This window comes from Macrotis lagotis, chromosome 1 (assembly GCF_037893015.1).
Source record: "Macrotis lagotis isolate mMagLag1 chromosome 1, bilby.v1.9.chrom.fasta, whole genome shotgun sequence".
NCBI classification, from domain to species: domain Eukaryota; kingdom Metazoa; phylum Chordata; class Mammalia; order Peramelemorphia; family Peramelidae; genus Macrotis; species Macrotis lagotis.
The window spans coordinates 134,623,314-134,638,129 of record NC_133658.1 but is presented as its reverse complement, the minus strand read 5'-3'; the positions used below and the strand labels follow the sequence as shown (position 1 = coordinate 134,638,129).

The 14,816-nt window shown below is 33.4% G+C and overlaps 1 pseudogene; it reads left to right on the top strand.

Moving 5' to 3' along the window:
- LOC141516231 (small ribosomal subunit protein eS25-like) overlaps window positions 1-14,816 on the top strand; it is a 41,336-nt pseudogene that overhangs the window by 4,188 nt on the left and 22,332 nt on the right.

Here is a 14,816-nt window from a genome sequence, read left to right as displayed (position 1 = left end):
TCTAGTACAATTAAACAATAGTAAAATTAATCAGGTATTCAAGTTAATCAGCAACATGAGTCATTAAATTTTACAAAATAATATTTCCATCATTATATTATGCTTGAATTCCAAGATATATCCCAGAAGGGGTCATAATTTGTGAACTTTCCCTTACCACTCCTTCACAGGCATCTCATGTTGATCCCAGGCTTTAACATTACAGTATTCAAATAGCTTACATGTTCACAAGAAAATCAAACACTGAATATTATTTCTTTAAAGTTACAAGAGAATATCACATAACTGATAAATACATATACATATATATATATATATTTATATACTCCCTTCCATACACATGTAATGATAGATAAGAGACAGAAAACAAACTTTGTTCCTTTACCAACAAAAGACCTTGTGAGATTGACAATGTATATCAATTTAATATCAAAACAAATCAGATTACAAAATTTAGTATATTTCTCTTATCCAAAGGAAATCAGTAAATATATATTATGTATGATTCAATATTCCCAAATTACATACAATTTATCCCAATTATATTTTCATATTAATAACACGCAAATTCTCAAGAACTTAGGTGACTAAATTGCTCTCCTTTAGCTCTGATAATTTTTTTTAAACAAAAGGTGTTGACCTTTTCCAATCAAAGCCCTTACCACCCTCTTTTCAAACAGGAAGTATATATTTACCAAACTTTAAAGTCTCAATTAACCTAAGTAAAATACAGCCTTCAATCAATATTAGTTTAACAAAAACAGCTCACAGCTGAAATCATTTCCCAAACTTTGCCACTTACAAACTTTCAAATGGTATAAGGGGATAGGCTAAGAATACAATCACATACTGCACAAACAATAGAAACAACTCTTTTGTATAAAGGTTTCAAATTTACCCAGGTGAGATTGAATACCCTATCTGGTTCCCAATCTTAGAATATAGCAACATTTTTCCACCTCTCCAGACCAATAGAAAGATGTGAAAACATCCCACATATACACACATATATTCATATTATTTTTGGAATGTACCAATTAAGACCAGTCAGAAAATAATTTTTAAAATCAATCAGAATTTCTTGAGGAACCTCTACTATATTCATTAAGATTTGAAAATATCCAACCAATAGTTAAAATTGAATGCATTTTAAGTGATTTTATAAAGTTCAAATCCCGTTATTCAATTTCAAAGATAATAGTTATTAGCACAGGTTCAATTAAAAGATGAAATCTGAATTTTCTAGTCACAGAAAAAAGTTATCTTCCCCGTTTTTTCTTAACTAATTGACCACAAAACCCCTGCCTATTTCCCCTTCCCTTTCCCAAGAGTGGGACTATCTCAACCCAGCTAATATTTCTAGGGAATGGGGCTTGGCATTGAAAACATGGTCATTGCCCAACCTCCCCTCCTCCCCCCAAAATGAAGAAGACATGGGGGGTCCCCTTTTTTCTAAAACAAGTTTTGGGGGCTCTTACCCTTCCTGCACCAAAGGATGCATTCCTTCCGAATCATAGGTTTGAGTTTCAAATTTCTCAAAAGTAAGATTTTCATCTCCCTCCCCCACCCTCTGCAAAGAGTAGGGTCAGCAGAGAATGAGAGCATTTCAAAGAGAGATAGGGTTCCACCCAAAGAGAATTTCCAGGAGCTCAGGTGTGTTGTTGCTTTTGTCAAATCTAAATTCCTTCCAAGAGGCAATCACATAGCTGGGGTGGGGGTGGGGTCTTTTCTCCATCAATTTTGGATAGGCAAACATGTCAATTGAACATATGCCAGTGATCCTTCCTTAACAATCCTTACTCCACAGTGGGGTCCAAACCAAACACATCTCAGAACAGCCTGATCTTGTCAGTCTGAATAACAGGGGCAGGTCCATGCCAAGACCAATGTGAAATACCACATGGAATCAGCTTAGCTGACTCCCCACAAAACTCAACCTTTTTGCATTTTCCGGAAAAAGGGAAACATAGAATGAAGACTAGGTACAATAATTTTCCTACTTTTCTAAAAATCTAGAATTTTAAAAAAGGGGGTATGCTTCTTACCTATGGAGTTTGATCCAATTTCCCAAGTCTGTGCAGAGAATTTTGCTCGTCTCACTCACCATTATGTAGCCACTGGCTACTTGAGTTCGGTTCTGCCTATGAGGAATCATTATTGATACTCAGGAAAGCAAGGGTGTAAATAAAGCAAAAAAAAAATTATTAAAAGAAGTTACAACACATAGGTAGGGATAAGTAGTGAGAGAGAAGGAGAGGGAGAGAGATAAAAGAACAGTAAAACAGCTTTGGCTGGAACACAGGTCACAGAAGACTTTGGCCCAGCATCTAAATTCTTAAAGGTGAAGCTAAATGAGTTACAGCAAGACAAAGACAGCTAAACTCTACTGGTGAGAAATTCTGTCTCCCTCTCTCATAATTAGATAAATCTTACCAGAAAATAAAAAAAGAAAGAAGTTAAGAAGTGATTAGAATGTTAGAAAACATAGATATGATAGACCTCTGGAGAAAATTAAATTGGGATAGGAAGGAAAATTCCTTTTTTTTTTTCTGCAGTATGTGGCACCTGAAAAATTTGACCATATTTTAAGGCATAAAAACCTCATAATCAAATTCAAAAATATTGAATGCATCCTTTTCAGAGCATGAGGCAATATAAATCATATGCATTGGGGGCAATTAGGTGGTGTAGTGGATAGAACACCGGCCCTGGAGTCAGGAGAACTTGAGTTCAGATGTGACCTCAGACACTTAATAATTTGACCTCGGACACTTAATAATTACCTTAGCTGTGTGACCTTGAGCAAGCACTGTGTGACCCTGTGCAAGACACAACCCCATTGCCTTAAATAAATAAAATTTTAAAAAATTATATGCAGTAAAGGGCCATAGAGATATAGAGCTAAAACTAATTGGAAACTAAATAAACTAATTTAGAAAAATGAGTGGATCAAACAACAATTCTTATAAAGAATAAATGATTTCATCAAAGACAATGATAGTAATGAGACAACAAAAGTAGTCATTAGGGAATATATTATATCTCTAAATGTTTATATGAATAAAATAGAGAAAGAGGAGATCAATGAACTGAGCAAGGAACTAAAAAGTTTAGAGAAAAAATAAATTGAAAATCCCCAAATATCAAATTCTAAAATACTGAAATTTTAAATTTATTAAATCAAAAGCATGACAACTATTGAAATAATAAAGAAAACCAAGAATTAGTTTTAAGAAAAACCCAATAAAATAAATGAACCCTTTGTTAATTTTATTTTTTAAAAGGACAGAAGAAAAAAATTGCTACTATCAATAATGAAAAAAGGTGAATTGACCAAAATGAGGAAAAAGTTATAATAATAATTTGGAACTCTTTTGTCAAACTGTATGACAATAAATTTAATAATCTTAGTGAAATAGATTAATACTTTTTAAATAATTTAATATTTCATTTTGAAAAAATGTTTCATAACAAATATGTGTTTTCAAAGTTTTTCAACATTCATCCATATGTATATGGATATTTTAAGTTAGAAAATTTCCTTCTATCCTCCCATCCCACCACCCTTCTCTCAGCAGTGAACAGTCAGGTAACTATTGTACATATCCATTTGTATAAAGCATTTTTACAGATTAATCATTTTCAGTATGAGGAATTAGGATTAAGGGAAAGAAGTATATAAGAGAATTTTTTTTAAAGTTCCTCAGATTCTGAAGGATTTATTTTGTTCATTTGTTTGTTTTCTTTTGTTTTTCTTCCTATAGATGGGGATAGCATTTTCCAAAGGTAATAGGATTGCCCTAGCTCTCTGAATTGTTGAGAGGAGCTGCATCAATCAAGGTTGATCAGTGTGTAGAATGTTCTTTTTGTTCTTCTCTCTTCACTCAGTATCAGATCCTGTAATTCATTCCATACTTCTCCAGAGTCTAACCTTTTATGGTTTCTTATAGAACAGTAGTATTTCATAAAATTCAGATGCAATAACTTGTTCAACAGAAAACATGTCTCAAAGAAATCAAAACTATCTATATTCATATGAAAAAAATTGCTCTAAATAATTTTAATAGAGAAATGCAAATTAAAGCATCTCTGAGGTACTGCTCACACCTCTCAGACAGCCAACATCACCAGAACGAATGAATAATAATCAGTGTTGGAAGGATGCAGGAAATCTGAGACACTAATGCATTGATAGTGCAGTTGTGAACTGATTCAATCTTTCAGGAGAGCAATTTGGAATTATGCCCAAAGAGCAAAAAACTGTGCATACCCTTTAATCCAGCAATTCCACTACTGGTTATATATTCTGAAGAGATCATGAAAAAGGGTAAAAATGTACAAAATATTTATTGCCACTCTTTTGATGGTGGCAAAGAATTGAAAACTGAGGGGATGCCCATCACCTGGGGAACAGATGAACAAATTGTTGGATGTTGCAATGGAACACTATTTTCTATAAGATAGCCTTAGGGATGGGATTTCATATAAGCCTGGATGACTTGCATGAATTGATGCTGAATGAAATGAGTAGGACCAAGAGAATATTATACACACTTGCAGCAACATGGGGTCACGATAATCCATGAAAGATTTGTTTATGACAGCAGTGCAATAATCATGAACAATTTTAGGGAATTTGTAAAGGAGTAATAACAGTCAAATCCAGAGAAGGAATTGTGGAATTTAAATGAAGATCAAAGCATATTATCTCCAATTTTAAAAATTATCTCAGGGTGGCTCCGTGGCATAGTGGATAAAGCACCAGCCATGGAGTCAGGAGTAACTGGGTTCAAATCCGGTCTCAGACACTTAATAATTACCCAGCTGTGTGGCCTTGGGCAAGCCATTTAACCCTGTTTGCCTTGCAAAAACCTAAAAAACATTATCTCATTTATTTTATAATTTTGCTATCTCTAATATTCTCTTTATTCCTTTTGGATTTAATTCTTATTTCACAATACATTCAATTTTGGTCTATGCTTATCATGATTGCTTATGTAAAACCTATATCAAAATGCCTTTGTTGGGTGGGGAGAAAGGTAAGGAGAAAAAATTTTAAATTCCAAACTTTGCCAAAAAAATATTGGTAGAAATGATCATTGCATACAATTGGAAAAGCAAATAAAATATTTATTTAATAAAACCCATAAAGTTCAAGTGCTTTTTCCCCTTCAGTCCTATTTTTGTTTTGTTGTTTCCTTCCATGTTTTATTATTATCTTTCTCTCAAAGCTTCATTTTATTGAGTTTTCTTAACTATCCCTTTAATGGGTTTAAACAGTGCAGCATAAAAACAGTATGCTAAACTTGGAAGAATTGTCATTTTGTTTTATTAGCATGGCCTTACCATGATCACTGAATACTTCTTCAACTAAATTGCTGTTTATTATATTAAGAAACAATTTGTAATTGAATCTATAAAAGTATTTTGTGTACTTTGATAGATTAAGCCACAAATAATTTATGTACCTTGCATATATTTGGAATGGATTTAGCTTTCTATTGTTCCCTCTTGAATTTTTTTATTATCATATTTCAATACTAGTGAGTTTGTGAGTATGTTTTATAGACAGCAATTTTTCTGAAGCTATTAATTTTCTCAATATCTTTGCTTATTTTCTAGGATTTTCCAAGTAAATCAAAATGTCACCTGCAGGTATATATAGTTTTATAATCCTCCTTGTCTATACTTGCACTTTCAATTTATTTATTTTGTTTTATTGTCTTGGCTAGCAATTTTAGAACTATATTAAATAAAGGTAGAGAGAGTGGTCATCCATTCTGTACTTCTAGTTTCACTGGAAAAGTTCCTAGTATATCCTTATTGTTTTTGTTTATAGTTTTACAGAGAAATTTGATCATATATATAAAAGATCATTCTATGCTTCTAATTCACAAGTATTTTAGGATTAATGAGTGATATATTTTGTCATTGTCTTTATTTTGATTTATTAACATAATAATGTGGTATTGAAATCCTATGCTTTTTAATATGATATCATATTAATGTTGAATAAAGCTTGTTATCCCTACTGCATATTCCAAATTAGTTATAATGAATGATTTCTTGACTGAATTGTTTGCTGGTATTTTATTTAAATTTTTTGAATTCATATCCATTAATGACACTGCCATGAAATCTTTTCTCTGGTTCATGCTCTTAATACATTATGAATGTTCCTGGAAGATCAAATACAGAATTTGAAACTTGAATACTTTGGCCACATAGTAAGAAAACAGAATTCATTGGAACAGACCCTGATATTAGGAAAGATTGAAGAAAAAAGAAAGACTATGACAGAGAATAAGACTGATGATGTCATGGAAGCTAAGAATACACTCCTGTCTATTTGCTTGTGTTCTAAATATTTAACAAGCTTCTTTCTCTTGATCATGATCCCAGAGTACTTAATATTATTTTATTCCAATGTGATCTCATTTTGTGGAATTCACTTAGCACTTCAATCTCCCAAGTATAAAAGACTACTCCTGCTTTATCCCAGATAAGTTTCTATCAACTTTATTGCATCCCCTCTTGTCAGGTTGTCATGTATTCCAGATCACTTTGTTATTCAGTTCTCTTGCTAGGCACCACTGATTCAAGATGCTAACCTAGACAGAATGTGTCACTACGGGAAGAATATATTATACCATTCCCCTGCTTAAATAAGTAGAATGGTGGTCTGCTCGTTTAGCCTAAGAATGGTAAAGATAGGGCAGGAATAAGGTTTGCTGGAAAATATTGCAAAAAATAGCAAAGACATTTTTGAGCAGATCTCAGAATATATGTCTATCGGTTAGTTGGTGCTCTCTGAGAGCATGTAGAGACTAGTGTGATTGGGTTAGTGATTATTACTTTTTGCTCTTAATTAATGAAATAAAACTTGTTAGCCTTTTAGTATCTTGATCTCCAAAGGCAGCTGTAAACACTGTACCTTGAACATAATTCTTATTTTAGGATATTTTTAATAGTTAATGAAGACTAGAAAAAATATTTAGTCCTCCATTTTGTATGTCATATGATTCCAACTGAAATTGATTTAAACCTACAAAGTCATGCTTAGCCGAATTCTCCCTATAAGGTCTTTGGTAGCAGCCTATCTGAACAGAAAACATTTTATAGAATATTTCACCTGGCTAATCTGTCAACGAACATGAATGAATTCACTACTGTTTGCCTGACACTATTGGTAGTTCCTTAGCCATTCTTTATGAATAGAATTTGTAAGAGACAGAAGTGGCAGTACTGCTATAATTGAATTCAAGAGATTTGAGTTCAAATACAAGCTTTGACATTTACTAGCTTTATGACTATCCAAGAAATACTTATCTTCTCAGAGTTTAAATTATCTGTAAGATGAGAATTATATTTTCATTAACTATTTCCTAGCTGTTTTTTTTTTGCAAAAGTGTTATGAAAGCCTTAAAGTGTTAAAGAAAATTAATCTATTATTAAAAATTTGCGTCAATGCATGTTCATTCTCTGATATCTAACTTCCAATTCATGCATTTAAAACTGAAGGAAGAAAAGTAGAGTCCATTCTTTATTTGAAAAATACTAGAGATATTCGGTTTGGTAGAAAGAAGAATTGAAAATGACATAATAATTGTATGTATGTCCTTGAAAGATTATAATATGTAAGTGGGATTACTCTCATTCTTCTTGTTTCCATGATAAAGAGCTAGGAACCTTAGGCAGAATTTTAAAAAGATGAATATTTATTCTTAATGTGAGGAAATATTTCTTGAAAATAAGAGGTAGAAAAAAGTAGAATGAGATGCTTTGCAAAGTAGCAGATTCTTTCTCATTGGAGATCTTCATGTAAAGCTGAGTTATCATTTGTCAATAGTTTTTAGTAGGGAATCTTATAGGAAAAACATTGAATAAGATGGCTATTTTGATCTTTTCAGAAAAAAAAATTCTGTCATTGTGTAATTATTCTTTTATCATATGCTCATATTAAGGGAGAATTTTTCTTTGTCTTTTCTTCTTTTTCTGAAGAAAATGATAGGTTTCTTAGGCTTTTCATAATAGGTCACCAAGAGTGACACAGTTGTACAGTCCACACTTGATTACAGCCTGTTCTTTTTATGTTAAGCAGCTGACAATACCATTAAGCACAGTGCATTGTATTATGGCGCAGCTGGATTTGGAGCTGAAATGCTGGGTCCCCATGCAGTCAGCAATTTTTTGCTAAACCCAGGCAGCTCAAAAATAACTAATAATGTATCCATGGTTTGATCAACCATGAATGAAAGACTGCTGCTGTTTATCCTACAATGGATCACGCAGCCAGATTCAAAACTCCTTTCTTAACAAAACTATGTCCTTCTGGCCTATGCTATTACAAAAAGGAAAGAAACCAAAGAATAATCCCTTCCTTAAAAGAGGGGTTTTGGAATCATTAGGATATTTGTGGGTTGTGATAAGAAACAAGAGACAAGGAATACTCCAGTATCAATCCATTATCCATCAGTATCTATCTAGCTTCCTTTTTCCATGCATAGAGATGTATATATATATATATATATATATATATATATATATATATATATATATATATAGAGAGAGAGAGAGAGAGAGAAAGAGAGAGTATGTTTATCTATGTAGAAATATATATGTATTTATTGTGTTTGTAATAGATGTCCCTGGTATTACATTTGGAGGACCTTTGTAAGATGAAAAGAAATCTAGAGACTAGAGGTATAGACTGCATTATTCAGGGATAATTGTTTGCTTTAAGAATCAATGTTCAAGAAATGTGAAAGGGGTTTCTCCCCAAATTCTGAGGGGTTACACCAAAAGGAAATGAATCTTCATTGGTTGTAAATGTTTTACTTTTAGTTTAGTGTTGTTTTCATTTACACAATTGATAAAGGATAAGAAGATAGAGGGAACAAGGAAAAAGTTGATATTATATTTAGTTAATTAGGGAAAATGAAGGTCCACCAAAGAAAAAGGAGAATTGCTTTGTCTCTAATGTTTCAGGTGAATCCTTTGACTTTTTCTCAGGCTAAATAAAGTCTGTTTTATTTATAATGTCTTATTTTCCTGAACATTGGATTAAGAAACAAAGGTCTTTTTCATTTTATTTAAAGTTCTAGACAAAGATCAAATTCTGATATTCTTCAAAAAAATCATGAATGAGAGAAAAACTGATTAAAAGAAATTTGTAAATATTACTCCCAGAATTACATCTGGTATACATAATGACAGCACCCTACCTTTGGATTTAATGATGATAATTGCAAATTGCTAGAGGAAATGAAAATATGAATGGGGCATGAAAGCAAATTGAGACATTTTTTCAGTGACAACTTGCATGAGTGACATGATTTAAAATATTATGAAGGTCACAAATGACTGGAAAAACAGAAGCTTATATATAAAGAATAAGATATCACTCAAACACAAATTTAGGAGGACATTACTAACCCCATGACAACTACAAATGAAAAATAACACAAAAGAATCAAGCTAAACTAGGCAAATTTTTTTCAATTATTTATGGTGGTAAAATCATGGATAAAGTTAATAATGAAGTAGCATTAAGGGCTTTTTGTCTCTACTGGAGGAAGGATTGGGCACACTGATGAAACTATAGTTCCCTCTAAGTGGAGTTTAAGCATAACTTTTGTCCAAGAAGACATAGTGATAATATAACACAGAGGAAGAACTGAAATATGGGAGATAGAAGTCTCAATTACACCTCAAAGCAATGGGCACCATTTTGCTGCCTCCACTGACCTTTTAAGAGAAATCAAGGATGAAGAAAAAGATTCCACAGTAACTGTGTGGCCTTCTGCCATTATCATTCTGCTATTATCAATCCCCTTTAACTAACTCTGCCAGAAATTCATTCCTGTCTTTGAAGAGTTTGCTCAGTTTAGAAAAGTTACCATCAGCAATACATATGTAGAAAGAATACAAAAGTTTGAGTCGGAAGCACCCCGGAAATCATTTGCTTCACTCTCAACCCCTATTTTACAGAGGAAGAAGACAGAGATCCAGACTGATTGCACAAAGGTCATATAAACAGTATCAGACCAGTTCCACACTTTCATTGTCCCATAAGATCTCTCCTACCTTTACCATCCCATTGTTCCCACCTTAGAAAAGTCATGATATTCAGATTATTCAGTATATTCTGAAGAAAGAAAAGATATGTTCTTATCTGGGAGTGCTGTAGAGGCTGCAATTGGCAGTACAAAGAATCATGAAGAGATAGTCAAAATATCTGAGACTGAATTCCAGTTCTCTAACCAAAGTAATTATAGTCAAGTCATTTTCCCTTGGCTATAGTTTCCTCATCTCTAAAATGAGGAGCTTGAAGAAGATAATTTCTCATATCCCTCCCAGTTCAAAATCCTATAATCCTACCTAGGGCTAAAATAACTATCTTTGGATTATTCTCCATCACTCACTAGCACTGAATTTCCTTGCCTTACTTTATGCAGGGGACATGCTGGGAAAGGACTGTCTGGAGGTGAAAGTAATTGGAGGAGAACAAAACCAGCAAAGTCTCTAGATGGTCACTAGCCATTTTTGTGACTTTTTTGCAAAGCTTTCCCACTGTTTTGAGTTTTTTGAGCAGCATCCTAGTGAAGAATGAGTTTTAGCTTCATTTTTTTTTCCTTTTCCCTGGCAGGTTATGTCTGAGATAAATTGAAGAATTGCACAAGCCCATCCACACAGGTAGGTGTTTAAAAGCTCAGTAACTTCAATACACCACTGAGGTCACTGTGGTTTTTCTCTATCCTTCCACCCAGGAGAACATAGGGTCTTAACAAGACTTGGAAGCAATTTTGATATCAAAAACCAAGAGACAGCTCTACTCTTAATAAGCTTTAATATCAGGATATCAACAACACCCTTGGTGCTAAGGCCAGAAATGACAGTTTTATTATCCCTTCTTTTGAAACTGATAAATTGGTTCAGGCTAAGGGCAGCCTTTTTAGCTGCCACAAAAAAAGGTAAGAAAAAAGAAACTGACTATCACTGGAGTTATTTAAGGCTCTATAGAAAATTCAAATCGAAGATTTTATGTTGATGTTTTTCTGGGTTGAATCTTGGATATGTGTCAAACTTAAAGGGACTTTGTGTGTGTGTGTGTGTGTGTGTGTGTGTGTGTGTGTGTGTGTGTGTGTGCGTGTGTGTGTGTTTTCAGGTGTTTGCAAGGCAAATGGGTTTAAGTGGCTTGCCCAAGGTCACACAGCTAGGTAATTATTGTGTCTGAGGCCAGATTTGAGCTCAGGTACTCCTGACTCCAAGGCCAGTGCTCTATCCACTGCACCACCTAGCTGTCCTGAAACGTTCTTATTTTGAGTGCGTAATTATATTTGTGTGTATATGTGTGTGTGTATGTGTGTGTGTATTATTTTTGCATATGATTATAAGATATTTATTAGTGATCTCTTTGGACTTTGGCAATAAAAGTTTCAGGATTTGCCCTCTTGGCTAGGAATTAAATGTCCCAGATAATTAAAACTATAGAAAATATTTAGAATTTATTGTCAGCAAAGCCAGTAGAGTGAATATTGGTCTTGGATTCAAAAGACCTGATACTACTGCATTACCAATAACAAGTAATTTAAAGAATCAGAGATTCAGTTTTCCCATGTATAAATAGAAGTGGACATTTTCAGTCCATGTTTTGCATATTTGAGAAAAAATATGGTCTGAAACTTAATATAATGAAAACTCCATGAAGACAGGAGTATTTTGATTTTTATCATTGATTCTCTAACACCTAGAATGGTGCTGACATATAGGAGGCACTTGAAATAGTTTCTTAAATTTAAGGGTGATAGAAATTTTTCATATTATCATTATTATTATTATTATTATTATTATTATTATTATTATTATTATTACTAACAATATCAGCATCCCAATTTTCATCATTCAGGAGCAAAGTGACCCTCCTAATAATTAAAAATCCTTAAGTGCCATGTTGTAGATGTCACTATCATTCTATGTATAAACACAATCTTAGTCTCTCATTTCTTTTGGATAAAATCAGTCATAAGAAGATGACCAAGATTCACTAGAATTCACCATAGCAGCAACAAAATTCTACTTATTCACTAGATTCAAAGTTTGGTAATATGAGGGTCTGAGTATCACAGAGCTTGTCCTTGGTTCTTTTTGTTGTTATGTTGTTGTTGAATTGTTTTATAATGAAATAAAAAATGAATAAGTGTTTCTGTGACTTCCATGTATCAATATAGCTGAAGTACAATAGTTCTTGAACTGAAGCAAGTTTATTTAAACAATCCTGGAATCAAAGAAAAACAAACAAACAGCAAAAACCTTGATTCAAATCCGAGCTCTTCAACTGTTTTGCTATAACATTTTGCTTCAGCTCACAGTTCTCCATTTCTTGTACCTCTTCTCACCAATGGAAGGACGGAAGGAAGGAAGGAAGGAAGGAAGGAAGGAAGGAAGGAAGGAAGGAAGGAAGGAAGGAAGGAAGGAAGGAAGGAAGGAAGGAAGGAAGGAAGGGAGGGAGGGAGGGAGGGAGGGAGGGAGGAAGGAAGATAGGAATTATGTGAGGGGGTGAGGAGAAAGTGTGGTTTGGCAGGACTACAATGTGTATAGAGGAGAATAATAATTTATAGTAAGGATAGAAATGTAGGCTCATGCCAGGACTTTTTTGTGGTTGTCATTTTAAATTATATAAATATTTTATTTGTTTTCTAATTATATACAATAGTAGTTTCTAAAATAATTTTTTGAAGGAGTTTGAATTTTGTAACTTCTGAGACTCCCTCCCTTCCTTCCCCTCTACCCTCAACAGAAGCCAGTCTGATATGGTGTTTATATTTATTTCCATGATATGCATAGATCCAAATTATGTATTATATGACAACTTTTTAAAAATTGAACATAATAATCTTGGGTCTTCGTTTAAACTCCATAGTTTCTAATCTGGATAGAGACTGTATTCTGTCACAGATGCCCTAAAATTGTCCCTGATTGTTGCACTGATGGAGTGACCATGTCCATCGAGGCTGATCTTCATCCCATGTTGTTGTTAAGGTGTACAATATTCTTCTGGTTTTGCTCATCTCACTCAGCATCAATTCATTCAAGTTTTTTCCAGGTTTCTCAGAAATTCCATCCCTCCTGATTTCAAATTGATCATTATTCCATCACTGTTATATCTCTCTCACACACACATGCAACACATCTATCTATCTATCTATCTATCTATCTATCTATCTATCTATCTATCAATCTATCATCTATCTATCTGTCTATAATCACAATTTGTTCAGTCATTCCCCCTTGATGGACATACCCTCGATTATCAATTCTTTGCCACTACAAACAGCAGAGACAGAGCTACTATCAATATTTTTGTACATGTGGAGTTTTTAATCCTTTTTCATAATCTCTTCAGAATAAAGAACCAGTTGTTGGATCAAAGGGTATGAACATTATTATTGCCATTTGAGCATAATTCCAAATGTCTCTCCCGAAAGGTTGCATCAGTTCAAAGCTCCATCAGCAATGCATTAGTGTTCCAGATTTCTCACATCCATACTAACATTAATCATTATTCTTTCTGATCTTATTGGCCAGTCTGAGGGATGTGAGGAGCTACATCAGAGGTGCTGTAATTTACATTTCTCTAATCAGTAATGATTTAGGGCAATTTTTCATAAAACTATAAATTGCTTTGTTTTCCTCATCTGAAAACTGCCTTTGCATACCTTTTCACCATTTGTCAATTGGGGAATTATGGGTTTTTTTCCTACATTTGAAAAAGTTCTTTATATATTTTAGAAATGAGGCCTTTGTCAGAAACACTAGCTGTAAAAATTGTTTCCCAATATACTACATTTCTTTTGATCTTGTTTACAATGGTTTTGTTTGTGTAAAACCCTTGTAATTTAATGAAATGAAAATTATACAATTTGTCTCTTTATAATGTTCTCTGTCTCTTCCTTGGACATAAATTGCTTCCGTTTCCATAGCTCTGACAGGTAAACTATTCCTTTCTTTTCTCCTAATTAGCTTATAATATTGTCTTTTAGATTGAAATCCTCCATTCATTTTGATCTTATCTTGGTATAGGGTGTGAGATGCTGCTGTAATCCTAGTTTCTGACCTATTATCTTCCAGTATTGCCAGCAGTTTTTGTGAAGAGTGGGTTCTTATACTAGAAGCTGGATTCTTTGGGTTTATCAAACAGCAGATTATCATTATTATTTCTTGCAGTCTCTTTTGTACCTAATCTATTCCACTGATCCACCATTCCATTTCTTAACACCAGCACCAGAGAGTTCTGATTATTGATGCTTTATAATATAATTTTAGATCTGGTAAGACTAAGCCGCCTTCTTTAGCATTTTTTTTTCACAGTAAATCCCTTGATATTCTTGACTTTTTTGTTTCTGCAAGTAATTTTGTTGGAAGTTTGATTGATAAGGTACTAAATAAGTAGTTTAATTTAGGTAGAATTGTAATTTTTGTTATAAGCATTTGACCTCTCCATGAGTAGATGCTATTTGCCCATTTATTTAGATCTGATTTTATTTGAGTGAGAAGTGTTTTATTGTTGTTTTCATAGAGTTCATGAGTCTCCCAAGCATTTTATACTGTCATAGTCATTTTAAATGGGATTTCTCTTTCTAACTCTTGCTTCTGTATCTTGTTAGTAATATATAGAAATAACGAGGATGGGGGAGGCAGAGCCAAGATGGAGACAAGAATGGATCTTGTCTTATGCGCTTTCTCATAAAACTCATAAGCTAAGGACTCTAACTAAATTTTTGAGAGAGAGAACCAACAGAGGGACACAGGGAGTG